The 16,399-nt window shown below is 31.0% G+C and overlaps 1 pseudogene; it reads right to left on the reverse strand.

Annotated features, from left to right (window-relative positions):
- Positions 1-490: 490 nt before the first annotated feature.
- Positions 491-12,183, reverse strand: LOC134261332 (uncharacterized; annotated as a pseudogene).
- Between the last annotated feature and the right edge of the window lie 4,216 nt (positions 12,184-16,399).

Genomic DNA, 16,399 nt, shown 5'->3' on the forward strand with positions numbered 1-16,399 from the left:
AGGTCGATGGTGATGCGTGTTTATTAATTTACAAGGACTTGCCCGAATATCGTATAATTCAAACCTTACAGAATTTGTTCTTTCTTTCTTGAAAAATTAACAAGAAATATAATAAATCTATATATGTTATGGAGCAAAAAAGGTCTTCATAATTTTCGAAAGGCACCAGTGCAAACCAAAAAAAAAAATTCTTCTTTTAATGTTTTATTTATGAATACCATGAGTTTAAATTTATGTAAATATAATTTTTTTTTTTAAATTTATTATGAATTAATTAAGTTATTTAATTTTACTTATTAATTTACTTTAATTCAAATCACTGATCAGTTACAAAGGAAAATAAATACATTAATCAGAGTAATGTTCATTAGAATTCCACCCTTCGATACATATTTCACTAGTTTTGAAATTTACCGTACAATAAAAAATGGTACACAATACATGTACATATACGTGTAAAATGATCAATTTCAATTTCACATCTCCAGAATTAGTTCTCATAAGGAGAGGTTTGACGCATTTGACCAATTTCTAGGTATCCGGTGTTGTCATTAGATTCAGCATACATATCTATCTGTGGCCCGAGTTCCTGATATTCACCATTTTCTGTCTTTGGTCCCAGTGCCTGGTATCCACCATCATCAGATACCTCTGTCCTGGGTCCTAGTTCTTGGTACAACCCATTCTCCCTAATCTTATCAATGATATTCTTATTAGGTATCTTGTTTTCTAATGACAACTGTTCACCTAGCGTCTCTGCATGATTTTGTTCTTTGTCGGTGTCACTGTTATTTTTCCTGCATTAATTCAGAAATGAAATAAAAAGATTAACTGATTTCATTTCAATAAGTATTTCATTTCAAAACAAGTAATTACATATATTTATATTATTTCCTTTTAAAAAATTCCTTATTATACAGAACTAGAAACTACGAAAGGCCGATATCTTTTTTTTTAAAGATATTAAGTGTAACCACGGCTTTTATTATTGTTTTAATTTGTAAACACATTATATTTAATTTTTTGTATATTACATATTTGAGCAAAAAAAAAAAAACAATCCTAAGAATGATTAATATTAAGTAACAATCACCTTCTGAAAATGAAGAATAATATGACAGCAGCCAAGCTTAAGCCAATAATTCCGGTAGCTACTCCTATGATAAGACCAGTGTCGATTTTTTGAGAATCTATACCTTGAACAGACACCTGGAAGGAGTACGCAATAAGGTTTAGGACAAATTAAGTTTAAATCATCCAAACACAATATTTGTATCTAGATGAATAAGGCAAAAAAGAGATATTTATAATCAGCATGTTAACTGTTGCATTTGAGGATCTTTGTAAATTTCATACGAGAGCTGTTAAATAAAAAATGTCCTCAACGGTATGACATAAAATACAGATAACATTTGACGTTAAGCTTCATTTATTGCATTATTGAATCTTTAATGGGTTTATAACAATTTATATGACCATTTTTCATCACAAAGTTTCATTGTGAGAAGCTGGAAAAAAAAGGCTATTCGAGACACTCCGTTAAAACAAATGGTAAAAAAAAAAAACAGTCAACTAGAGTGAAATAAAACGTAAGTATGTCCTCGAGGTAAACAGTACATAAAAGCATGACGATTCAACTTGCAGATAATACCTGATTATGATTACTGTGTCTCCAAGTATCTTACTTTCGATGCATGCATTGTTTTAATATGATTGAATTAAAATTGACATGGTGCCATGTCCATGTGATTACACCACCACTGTAAAGTTGATGAATGTTTACTTACATACGGGAGTGCTATTGTTTTTCTGTGCTTGACTTACCAAAATGTCAAATACATTATACGAGCGGGATAAATGAAAACAATATCTTCTTTTTTATATATTGAATGACAAGTGCAAGTGCTAAAATTTATTTTCGCTAATGCATTCCAATTTGTGTTTGCGCTAAAATACGTATGCGCAATTTTCTCCTTTTAAAGAAATGAGCATCAAAAATAGGTACATGTACTCTCCTTGCCATCAAAGATTATACATGTATCAACTAATGTACTGGTTGTCAAATTTCAACAAATAATAACTGATGATGTATGATTGACATTAAAAATATCTAACGACAAAGATTTATGATAAATGTGATGTCTTTAACTTTTCAATCGTTAACTACCTTTGCTTATGCAGCAATTTTTTTTTTTCACCCGCATACCGGGCTTATACTTCACAGTTGGGTTGATTCGCAAAAGCATCGTTTACGTACGAGCAATTTTTAAAACGATATAGATTATTGATAAAAGAAGTGAATATGCAGTTATCTTGATATCTTTCATTCTTAGTAATGATTTTCATAAAAACCTCAAATAAAAAAAAATTCATTAACAGAAATGTTTTCTATGCATGAATGTCATCGATGGAAAGGAGGAACTGTTTTGAGAATGAAGATCGTTCGATAAAAGTCGTCCTTAAATAAGTGTTTCAATTCAGAATGTTTTATGCTATGTTTAAAAAAAATAAGACAAAAAAATACAAATGCAGCACAAATATTTAAATAAAAATGCAAATGATATATTCAATGTAACAATAAAATTCGAACAATGTTGATGAGAATGAATAATTTATTTTGATAACAGGGATTTTTAAAACATAGAATTCAGTGGGGATTTGTTCAAGTTAACGTCATTTAAATGCAAATTGCCGAGGTAATTCATTCGGCGGATACTCTGCAGTGAAAATTTATGAGGAACAACTGATAATAAAATAAGATATAAAATATAGGATGCAACTGTTACTTAAGCAATGTTCAGCACTATAAAATGAAAGGTCCGGGTCTTTGGGTACAAACTATTAAAAAGCGAGGTCACGTTTGAAGACAGATGTTCTTTAAAAGACAGTTATTTTATGGAGCAGAACTTTTCGTTACATAACCCTAATGACTAGAAAAGACATTTACCTGTTTCCGTTAAAAGTCAAAATATCTTTGTTTTTATCCTTAAGAATTATTTTGAGTATAAAGCAACAATTTATTTGAGAAAAAATATTTAGCTTCTTCTTTTTATCATATTAATTACGGTCAACAGACCTAAAAAAATGTATTGCATCTAAGTAAAAACCTGAATTTCTTCTACCTACCTGTTGACATGCTCCTGTCGTGGGGTTACATGTCCTGTTTAAACAATCTGTGCTACATGCCTCATTACATCCGTAACCATACATACCCCAGGCGCATTCTAAATCGAAACAAAATCTTTTTTCGAGAATAATTGCTAGACAATTGGATTCTAGAATTTCATTTAAAAATATTATTAAACAATAAATGATGACCTAAGTAGTTTTAGAATCAAATTGTAGCATTTTTTAAAAAAAATTATTAATATTACACCAAGAACAAAACACTTTTTGCTGTAGTCGACCAAATTCATGTATCCATAATCTTCCATCCAATCAAATGACGTGTCAAAACCAGAATTACATTATGATACTGTAGAAATATATTTTTCTTTAATTTTAAGCTGTGAACACATTGTTTCTCATACCAGGCTTGGAGGGGGTTGCTTAGAAAACACTAAAGTAGTATTTTTTTAATATACAGACTATTAAGCAAAACCTGTTTATGTCTATAAATGATATGAAATCAAAAATAATAGAAACTGATAATTTTACTCATAGAGAACTTATTTGGTACCCTGTGCACAGCCCATTCCTTGATAACCTCTATCGCAACCATTCAAGCACGACCCGTTTATGTGATGACATTGTTCTTTACCAAGACAAACCCCGCATGACTGCGCACAATTTAGTCCAAATTTGCCTCCATCACATTCTATAGAATAGAAGTATCTCAAATACAAAACACAAGAAATATAACCTACTTCAGTTGTAAATTCAACTCGCCTGTTCATTGAATTATGTTCTCTTCTTTTTGACAAATGACTCACTTTTTAAATGTAAGTAATACTTGGTTTACTTGCATCTGCTATTTATTCCCTTTATATTTACCACTTTGTATAGTATAAAAGTGTTTTTTATGTTTCCTTAATTTTATGTTTGCTTTTTTATAATTAAACTTTGTTGTTGATATAAACATAATTTGCTATATTTATAACTTTAAAGAATTTTTAAATGTCTTTACTCTTATCACATTTGGAAGCTTCCCATCCTGGTTGACATCCACCTTGACATTCCCCTGTCTCTCTGTTACATCTACTAGGGACTCCACAGTTAATGTTACACGTGTCCTTACAGTTGTGGTTATAACGTCCAGGAGGACATTCTATATTGGAATAAAACAAAGCTTATACCAGTAATCGATAGAATATTAAGGAGATCTTGTGCAATGATGCTTAATACACGTAGTAATATAGTATATTTAAAACTATTGAAAAAATACGACTAAGAAAACATTATTTACCCTCAGTACATTTATTTTCCTGGAATCCTCTGTCACATCCTTTGAAACAAGTTCCATTAATGTGGTGACATTGTTCTAAATTTAAACAAGTTCCACAAGACAGACCACAGTCTTCTCCGTATGTACGTCCATCACATTCTGCAAAATGAACATGAATAATGTTTAAAAGAATGACTCACAAAGTAAATTCTTATTGTAAAGCTAATGAAAACTTATATTAAAGTACCATTCTCACAGAATTTTCCCTTCCAACCAGGTTTACATCCAAACTCGCAGGCACCAGTGAATCTGTTACAGCCTTTGCAGTTAATTTTACAGAACTTGGTGCAATTCTTTCCGTGCCTACCCGAAGGACATTCGGTCAAGATAGAAATATCTTTTTTGTTAAATGAAGGTAATGATTCTTTGAGCATTTTTAAAATTACAAACTTTCTGTTCCTTCTTTTAAAATTATATTTTGCTTGTCTTAAGAACGGGATAAAAGCTTTAGTTATGCAATAATAATATGTCAAATAAAATGTTTTGAAGGGGAAAAAGTAGAAAAAGGGTCAATCCAAATGTGATATCATAGAAAACATTCTCACTAAAAATCAAGGCCTGTCTTTCTGTACATCATCAATTCTATTGTTTTTATAAATAAAGAAACTAGCAAACGAGAGCACATGTTCTTAAACCAGTTTAATTTTTTCACCTTTGTTTCATACTTTCCCTTGAAATTAAAATCTAATTATAGAACCCCATAAAATATAATTTCGTCCTTGATTTCGCTGAAGAATACACGATGCATTTTGACAAGCCCTTTTTTAACTTCATTTTCGAGAAATATCTATTACTTTCTGCCAAAAGTTAAATAATTTTTTTTTCACAGTAGTAAATCAAATTATAGTTACAATAAATTCAGATCGATATATTTTAAAGATGTCAACGAATAGTCGAATGGACCGACCATCGAATAATGAAAAGACATTCGAATATCATAAAATGCAAGAAAAGTATGTATGCATGTAATAAAATCATCATCTCATATATGAAAAGCTGGACTTTGAAAATTGTTTAATATTACATCTACCAATTTTATAATCTCTAGGAATTTCAAATGCTTGGAACATTCACTATTTGCATAGCCGTGAATTTTTTAAACTTTGATAATTTTTTAGTGCAATAATCTTCAAAGTACATAACATTAAAGACGTTTCGATAGCTGAGGCAATCATTAATTGAACAAGCAGTATTCTTAAAAATACCACCGGAGGTGTGGGTAGTGTATGTTTACAATTCATACTTTTCAATTCAATTATTAAGCTTTTAAAAACACCGTCCCGTCAAAAAATGCCCCAAATAGACGACTATCGTTCGATTAATGTAATCGAATTTTCGACTAAGAAATAAATATTTTGACATCCTTAGTACATTTTATTTAATCTAATTCATACATTTTTTTCTGATATTAAATAAAAGTCTATTTTGTATATTTTCACTTTTCATCAGAAGATTGCATTCTAGTTATGAAAGTACAGTGTACTAAAACACACACTTTAGACCAACTTTTATTCGCGTGCGAGTAATATTCGCAAGGTTTGCGAGAGCCTCGTCATCGCGAATATTTCTCTCCGCTAAATGGTCCTTAAAGTCTCTGTGTCTATTTACAACAGATCCAAAAAGATCTGATCGCGAAAACTAATAGTTGCGAAGTCGTTCACCCCCGGTTAATCGCGAAATAAAGTTGTCGCGAAAAAAAGTTGGTTTACAGTTTATGGAAATACCTTCTTCACATCGTGGTCCTTTGTATCAAGGAATACACCCAAGACAGGTCCCATTTACAATTTCACAATGTCCTTCCTGACAATTTTGTGGACACGGTAAAGAGCAATTTCTTCCAAAAAATGCTGAAGTTGGACATCCTAAGAAGATATAGACAATTAAAGAAATTCCCCAAATTAAGAAATTTTGCGTATTGACTTCTTCTTGGGTGTAAAAGACGAATCAGTATACACTGATCTAAACGTCTGAGTATACACCAAATATTTATTTAAGTTTGAATGATAAATGCATACAATTAACTAGAGGTACTGTGAGCAATGAGCTCACTAAATGATACCCCCCGCCTCCCATATGAATATATTGGCAGTATCCATGGTTTGCTCTGGAAAATCCAAAAAATATGTCAGATCAAAAAGTAAAATAGGAGGTGCACAATGGCAATATGTAAAAAAGATTCTGTGAAAGGAGTTGCGGATAAGAGATGGGTATCCCAAAGCGTAACTGACGGACGGACGGACATACAGACGGACGGAAATACCGATTACTATATACCCTCACGCTTTTCAAGCGGGGGGTATAATAATTTCTTTTATTTATAGTGCATGATATTTGAGTTTGATGTTGCGTAAATTTCGTGTAAGTTTCTCGTCAGAATTTTTTGAGCAGAGTGTCAAGGTAATAATGAACCCTCAAAATTTATATTCACACAAAATAATCGATATGGAGTAGGACTACCACTTCGCTTTAATTACTGCAAGACATCCTTGACTGTTTGAAACCATGAACCCCCGAATAGGAGATTAACCCAACTGCTTTGTTTGCTTTTCTATTAGGCACAACCTCCATCTCAAAAAGAGATATAAATGTTTTTTTCTTAATAAATATCTAATTTCCTATCAAATGAAGGATATGGAGATAACGAACAGTATTCAATATCAAAGTCCATTAAACAATTTACAAAATAAGAGCAAAGCAAACATGGACCTCCGAATGTTATACAGTGGACCTTCAGATATCCGGACGCCAGATATCCGGATGCTTCAAAATCCGGACGATTTTTCATCGGAACGAAATTTTAAAATGTTATTCTGTCTTGTTTAACTAGTGATTCAGATACCCGGATGCTTCACATATCCGGACAAATTGACTGGGAACCAAAGTGTCCGGATAAATGAGGGTCCACTGTACATGAAATAACAAGATTATATACTTCCGATATCACTTACTGTAGTGAAATGCATTCAGTCCTATCAGGTCCGTTTATTTTTTGGCATTGTTTTATCACGATATTTTTCATAATTGATTATGAGTTACCATATTCAGGCAATCTAGCACATTTTTTGCCATTTTTTCGTCACATTCACGGCCCTTACAATGTAAGTGATTTAGTATGAATATCTTAGAGTAACCTTTGTAGATCATGTTTCATCAGTGAATGCATTGCAGATTTCGTTTGATAAGAACCAATGCTTACATCTATGCATTAACATAATAAGTGCATTGTTTGTTTGATATTGATTATTGTTTGTAGAGTTTACGGAATGTTAATACCGATATTTATCTGCTGAAATCTATGTGATTGACAGAATATTACACAATGTGTTGAAAACAAAATCAACACGATCTTCTCTGGAATAAAATATCAATTTAACTGAAATCTGTGTTTAAAAATTATTAAATTGCTGGTTATTCTTGAATCTTGAGTTCCTACATTGTTGGTCTGCTCAGCCGATAATAATTTGTTTTCAATAACATTGCATTACAACTAAGCTCCTTCTGACCAGTCGTTGTTACGGTTGTTGCGATGGCAATTATACATGAGATGCTAAGGTATTTGGAGATACAGAATAAGAAAAAAATGGGAGTAAACAAATATCAACTTTTAAAGAATTTTGGGTTTCATTCGAGTTAACATTTTTTCTTTTTTTTTCCCGTCGTCTACACGTGTACCTATTTTATACTGATTTGTCTTGAACTTAACCGAAGTTATACCGGTAATTCAATGTCATTTATAATAACAAATCTTATTTTACGATTTATAAGTTTGAATAATTATAAAGGCTCTATCAGAGATTGCTGAGGATACGAAGATTTGTTATGAATATTTCCAGTTCAAGAAATATAAATAATATAGATAAATAATTACTTTGTGAGGAATGAATTAAAGAGAAATATCCCTTGGTTACAAAAAATACAATTGAGATTAATTTGAATATTCAGAATTTTTGTGTACTTGTACACAAAGCCTTTCTATGTTTTTACAACCTTCGTCCAAACGGACAATAAATCTTGAATAATGTATAAATATTTCATTTAACAGTTCAAGTTTCATAAATTCAAGAGTGTATTTGAGTTTGGCTTGTAAACTGTCGTTTTTCAGGATAAATAGTTTACACCGTACCCATAGACCAATATTTCGGTTATTATGGACGTCGGTAACATAAAAAAAATCTTTTCATTTCAATTTCAATATGTCGAAAGTAAATCAAAATAACCTGTCAAATCTAACAAAAGCCGAAGTAATACAACTAAAATTCTTTAGAATATTAATACATATAATTGACATTTACTAAGCAGCTTCATAATCTTTTAAATGCTAAAGGAAAGTATTGGGCAACTGTTATTAAATTTATTTTTCAAAAGTCAATATTTTAATTGTGAAAGTTGATAAGAGCTCTTCTAATAATTTTACGTATTCCTTCCCTCGCTAAAATAACTATTTTATCCAGGTCAACGTTTTCTTTCACTTGGTTCAAAGCAAGCTCGACAGAGAGGTGTTTGAGGATAATCGAAACACTATATATTCCTTTATATATATATATACAGGAGTCTTTTCACCAGCTTCTGTGATTTCGAAAAACGTAAAACATTGATATAACCTCGTTTAATTTGGTCTGCCTTAGCGTATTTTTATTGTATTTTTTAAAGGTTATCTTTTAGTTATTTGCCATTTACCCGTTTATTCTTTTACTAATACTTATCTGAATTTGCATAGAAAACATTATTTTTTCTCTCTATTTGTGACGATATTTTGATGAGACGAAGGAACTAAAACTAGGATGAATGCAATTTTGGAAAATGGAAAACTGGAGATCTTCATCCTGTGTAGAAAACCTGAATTTTGCGCACAACCAGAGGAGCTATTTAGACTGTTTAGCCCGATTAGAATATTATATGAAATTTAGTAACTGGTACCCCTGCAGCTCTTGTCTAGCAGCAAGATTATTTAATGAATTTGTCCTATATAGGTAAGCTGGAAAATTTCTTTATTTGGTTAAACGTAATATAATATAAAGGTCAACTTGTAACATTTAAAATTGCATTCGCTGGGGTAATACGTATACATTCCGTACCCAGACAACAAATAACATTTTTGTCTTTATGCATTAAATCTATTCGTGAATTTGCTTGTTTTATTAAAAAAATATATTATGTAAAGGACGACCTGGCCCTTTTTTTTCAAATAACGTTTCAAATTTTTCTGATGAAAAATATTTTTTTAAGATAATGTTTCACAATTTTACTGATGACAAATGTTTCATTTAAGTAAACAATAAAGATTTTTGTCGTATTTAAATAAAAGTGTATAGGTTTTTAACAGAATGAAAATGAAAATCAAAAAAAAAAAAAAGGATCTACTTTAAACCTCATGTGTTTAGCATTTAACATTCTAATGTGTTTATTTCTTTAAATCTTCATGCGGTGTTCAATTATAAACGTGTTGAAGCGTTTATTATCTGTGGCAATTAGATGTTTATTTATTGAACACTTTTTATAGCAGTAGTAGTTTTCACTCATGTATGAAAGGCAAACCGACCTTTTTAGACGAATACGGAAGAAAATATTACTCAATACGTTAAGATTAACTTACAATTACCCTTTAACTTGATGCATCATCAGAGATAGTCTTCACAAAATCAGTGTATTTATTATCATATAATATTTACGATTTATAGTGTCTCTTTGATATATGAATATTATTTCAAAGATAATGTGAAAAGAATCATGACTTGCTTAAGTTTTAAATCAATCTTTAAATAGAGGGTGTTTTTTTCACCATTGTTTGAACTTCTTACCATAAGCTTGAAGTTCACAGAGTTCGTTGAATGCGTATAGGTCAAATCCAGGACGATTGATCGACCACCCTCTCCCATTGTAATAGATGACATACCGTCCATGCTGTGCACACTCTGTTGTAAAGTTTTCCGGTATTGTATCTCTTGTATAGTTTGTGTCCTTAAAACATAGGATCCCTTCATCTTTGTTGGTTGTGTTCGATATGTAAACCGAGAATCCAAGAAATCGGCCAGTATAACCATTAGTCGAGTCTAGTAAAAAGCTAGTATTATTGATAATATTGAAACAGTTTGGGACTTGTTTTGTATATACACGACAATTGCATTATCTTATTTAAAAATTAACATTCTCCGACAAGAAATCAAGAGATCAGTCTAGCCACTACAATAAATAAACCTTAAGGAAACGGAAGTCAAGTATATTTCTACGATTCTGCGTAGAGTGATCATTCTTTTTATTCTTATACTGAATCCTTCTTTTTGTATTGTTTTGTCTTTGTATTTCTTATATCAGGGTAGATTGTTTTTTGTTTTTTTTTATTTTGTGTTTTTGTTCATATTTTTAATCCACAAATTAAATTCTCAAGGAATTTGTTTTTTGAATTTCTTCTGAGAAGTTCAATCAGGATAGAAATAAACTGTTGGTGGTGCTGTTTGATAAGGTAATATCTTAGTTACTAAAGTTTAACATAATCATTAATGTATCGACATTGGTATATTTGTTTTCACTTTGAAGTAAAAATAGAACAGAAACAACCAAGAAATTGCAAAGTCAATTTGCTACGCTTAAAGATATTGAGGATTGATTGATTGTTGTTTTGCGTACTATTGAAATATATTTCAGTCTTATAGATTTCACAATATACAGCTACATGTAAAGGATTTCAAATCTTTGCTTTTGCTCGGCACTTATGACCTTTGAGAAGTTGGGAATCTTTATCATGCCATCGTCTACAGTAACACGTGTCAAAGGTTTTTAAGCAGACACGGATATTCACGACATCAAAGGTGGGATCAGGTGCCATGGAGGTTGATACATTGTATTTTCTGATAAGGTCATTGAAAAACCGAAAAATACATTTACAATGAACAACTGTAATATATGATTTAAAAGAGAACATATAAAGAATGAGGTTTGTAGAAAGAGAACATGCACTGCCTGATATTTTAAAGAATATTTTGAGCTTTCTTTTTGTTTTTGAATACATGTTCTACTGTCCATTCAGTACCCCAAATGGAATTAGCTGTCCCATAGAAGATTTTGATGTGATGTATGCTTAGTACTGTTTTCAGATCTACCCGCCAGGTGGCATTGTAAACACCATTGGCCGATAAAGTACATTGTCCACCTGCAATACTCCGGTCTGTAAACCGCCCATCCACAGCTTTATCCGCTTCCCAGTTTGGATTATTAGGGTACGGATTTTGCTGCCAAGCAGGCTTGTTTAATGCAATATTTTCTGTAAATAGAAAGAACAAGGTACAGTTTCAATACAAATAAAGTCCGTTGTTTTTCAAAAATATGAAAGTGACATAAGAAATCAAAATTCATTCTTTTTTAATCATGGGAATTCCGTGTAGCAAGAATACACCAGTCTTTTTTTCTCATATGACTTCCTTAATGCTAATTGTGACGCGTACTGTTCATAAATGACTTTCGCATACATGTAAGGATTCCTGACATACTACCCAGAATCAATTTCTACTGCCTTTTATGGTTCCATTGTTTGTTGCAAATCTCATTTGTGAGTCAGTTCCGCCTATTAGATTAATAAACCCCGCCAACTGGAACTGCTTGGACTTGTCTCTGGGACCACTTGGACTGCTGGAACCGTTGTGGGATTGCTCTGGGACTGCTTTATCAGTCCCAGAAAGCAGTCCCAGAGACTGCTCTGGAACTGTTTTGTGTCGGGTTGGGTCTAGTTGATACTGTATATCCATTCGAAAATGCATTTAACAAAATAGAACTATGACATTGAAGTCATGTGTGTGTATGTCTGTGTCTAGAGAGAAGGGGCCATGGACTGCATGAGGTTTTTACTACGTAAATTGATAAATCATTTGTATAACTTTGAGCATGCAGAAGCAATCCATTTTATTATTGGAGAGAAATACAAGAGAGAAATAATTTTGTTTTGGCTGTTTTAATGATTTTTAAAACTACATGGACTAACAATTGTCCTTTAGACCATTCATGCTTTATATTTACAACCACCACTACAAGTGGATAAATTATTTTTAGATTTATCAAATTATGCGATTAAAGCAAAAGTATATTGATCGACAAAATTTCTTATAAACATTGAATTCAATATAGGAACCGTTTTTTACAATTATTTTTAGTGAATGGGGCTACCTTCATTTAAGGTAAAGATTATACCTAAACAATAATATGTTGACGATGCGACCGTTAGAGCGAGCGCAAACTCTTCCGTTGTTTTGATTTAGATCGGGCTCGTCAAACAGCACGTGACATTTGGTGCGTCTAGACTCTGACATCACATGACGTCGTATGCAAGTCGCAATACCAAGAAAAAGCCTGAACAGTGCTGAAAGTTAATGAAGAACGTTTCGTTTTCTATTTACAATGTATCTTAAATATATATCCATTTAATTAAGGCAAGTAAACTTTTTGTTGAACATTTGCCGTTATTCTCGCGAGAACCTACATGTAGCTACATGTAAAACAAGTGATGCATTGTGGGTCGAAATTACGGCGTCAAAAAATTCTATCGAATGAATGTGCAGAAGTCCGAATTTTCTCTTCTCACAGGCGTTGCTTTAAGAGCTCGCAGTGACGAGCGTCGCTTCGCCACGCTCGCTCCGCTCGCTACTAGAAAATGTTCTGATAACTCTTTATATACAACATTATAATGAATAGGTAGGCAAATCTAAAATGATAAATCTTAAGTATTGAGCATAAGATAATCTTTGTCAGGAAGTATTTTAGTTCTGGAAGCTTGCTGAAGACAGAAAGAGAGAGACGTAGAGAGAGAGAGAAAGAGAGAGATGTTGAAAAGAATGACGATGTTGATAAAATTCATAATCGACAGTAAAGGCTAGCCATATCATGTAAGCTGAAGCCGATACATGTAGTAAGCAATCAATATATTAAAAAAATCTTGTTCCTCAACAATTCTAAATACCGTGATCACATATAACATGTCAAAAAGTTTATTGCAAGAGTCGTTGAACCACTTGTTTGCCCCTCGCAAAGTAGTTTGTATATGTACGAATTATTAAACTTTGAAAAAGATTGGTCTGTATCATTTGGAATTCAAAGAAATAGTACATGTAATATTTCATTATTATACAGTAACATTTCATAAATGGAAATGTTTTGTTTATAATGCTTAGGATAGTATAAGTCAAGAACTACATCCTGTGGGTTTTTTTAATTCTAAATGAGACTTTTTTCGAATATCAAAATTCATTTGTTTTTACTTCATTGGATAACATACATAAATTATATTGATCAACTGAAACATATATTTCAGTTCTCATATTTCAAAAATTTATGCTGACAAAAACAATTTAGAATGCTTTATGGTGAAACCGTTTGGGCTAGCGCAGTTGTTCGATCGAAAACATATATACATGTACAATGAATACATTTGGAACGTTCTCCCATCTCTTCAAACTTCAAAATGCACGAAAAATAGTCTAGACTATGGTGTCACATGATGTTAAAATTTGAAATTGCATATTATCCCATGACATTCATATTTTTTAAGAGTTTGTAACATACTTCTAGACTTATAAGAAGTTTTTTTTGTAATTTGTGTTGCTCTTACTTTTATATACAAATGTTAAACATTGAAGAAGTTGCATAAATATATCAAATATTTATCAGTTTTGTTGGAAAATTAATTTTGATTTGGATTGAATATCAGGCATATGTGATTTATGAAATTTTTTATACAGATGAAAATCGAGAGATTATTTGCTTTTGAAATATATGGCTAAGTTTCGTTGTTTTAGAGAATTCAATCTTTAATTAGATTCTTTAAAAGTTTTGATTTATTGAAATAAGCGTTTTTTAACACTCAAAACTCTCATAGGTTTTTCTGACTTTGTTTATCTTGTCATGCAGCATAAATATGAATAATTAAAAAAAAATTCTTGACTGTAGAAAATGATATTTTAAAAGAACGTATTTTTTGAAATATATATATATATATATATATATATATATATATATATATATATATATATATATATATATATATATATATATATATATATATATATATATATATATATATATATATATATATATATATATATATATATTAAATGCGTCTCCTCATTTAACGAGGTTGGCTCCTGATATTTAAAATATTTTAACATTCCTGTCAAGTACATTTTTATTTTCCAACATATAGTTTAATTAAAAATCAAATCCAAAACTAGAGGGTCAATCTACGCAACACAGTTAAGATTACAAATGGAAATATCAGCGATTTTTTTAAGAAAAAATACATTCTTTATTAGGATGGGCGATACTTTTTAGGACCTCACTAATATTTAAAAAAAAATGTATGTGGTTTAAATCTACTTGTTAGGGTCATTTATATTTTTTGATTTAGACTTGTCATGGCGATGTCGACGTCATATAATTTTAGCAATTATACTTTAGTAAAGAGGTCATCTATAAATTCCAATATTGCAAGGGAATAACTAAGTTAAAATCTTAGTTTAATTTATAATCCTTTTCAACACTATATGTAGTGTACTTTTCAAGTATCTTAATGCTACTTGAGTTTATGTGTTAAAACTTGACAATATACATTGATGATATGTCCTTGCAATAAATCGATTTATTAGGGCCATTCCATTACTTTTTCAATGAATCTGCATACAACGACACGACAGTATTACTTGTCTGCAAACTGTATGGACAGTTTATAAATAAGATACTAAAATAGAAATCGCATCCAAATTAACAGCCTTTTTTAATTGCAAATAATATTTTTTTTGAGAACAAAAGACATTTTTCATTGTACAAAATTTGACTTGATCAGCCTCTCACTGTGTACAAATTGCGTCATTTTTGCGAAATGACGTCACATTGACAAGTGCATTGCGATCGATGCATCGTTTATATACTGTTGTGTGGGATTTAACAAACGACAGCACTGCATGTAATTGTAAGTTTGTATACAGTATACAGCTATCTAGCTATTTGAAATAGCAAATCATTTCATTTTGTGGTATTTTAATTTGAAGACCTTATAATATGTGTGACGTCATAGTAAACATTTCCCGTACAAATTAGGACCCGCTCCTTACTTTAACCTTAACTGTGTTGCGTGCTTCTTTTGGGACTACAGTATATTTGATAAGACCTTTTTGCATTGAAATTTCTGTTTAAAAAAAATTACATCAAAGCAAAGAACAAAATAAACTATGTCCCTTTCTACACTTTAAAATGTGACTAATTAAAAAAAAAAGTTTTAAAATTACTTCTCATAATCAAATATTTGACCTTTCAGCACTCACAAAATGTGTTGTTTTTTTTTCTTGCATTGAAAATTTAATAAGCAAGAGAATAATTTTAAGTCTTAAACTTCTGCTGAATTTTAGAAAATAGGTCAAAGTTGTCTTAAATATTCGTAAAAAAACTTGAAAAGTAGTGTATTATGTTGTAAATGTTTAGATATTACTAAAAAGGAGTCAATTTTCCGTTAAAATGGCACATTTAACCCCCTTGTTTGCCAGAATATATTTCTTATATTTGACTTAAGTCAATTCATCGAAAGAATACATCAGAAATAATTAGATAGATATTTCAGAACCATTTCACACCAAAAACAGCTTTTTCTGCATTTAGGAAGTAATTAATAATAGCATCTATTAATTAAAGAATAGATGCCTTTCTTTTATGAGGAAAACTTTGTTGCTGCTATTTGAGTTGGGTTAGCTATAAATTAGATCGGGTTCGGGATATCTCAAATTCCCCCTCTTTGCCCTGGATCCTAAGAACGAAAGGTATACGATTTTTGTAGCAGACAGAATTTTCAAAAAATATGCTTTCAATCACGATTGCTTCTTAAATCCTTGGATCCTAAGAACGAAAGGTATACGATTTTTGTAGCAGACAGAATTTTCAAAAAATATGCTTTCAATCACGATTGCTTCTTAAATAAATTCATAA

The sequence above is a fragment of the Saccostrea cucullata genome, unplaced genomic scaffold, assembly GCF_032062105.1.
Source record: "Saccostrea cucullata isolate Sc308-1 unplaced genomic scaffold, CSIRO_AGI_Scuc_v1 ctg811, whole genome shotgun sequence".
Classification (NCBI taxonomy): Eukaryota; Metazoa; Mollusca; class Bivalvia; order Ostreida; family Ostreidae; genus Saccostrea; species Saccostrea cuccullata.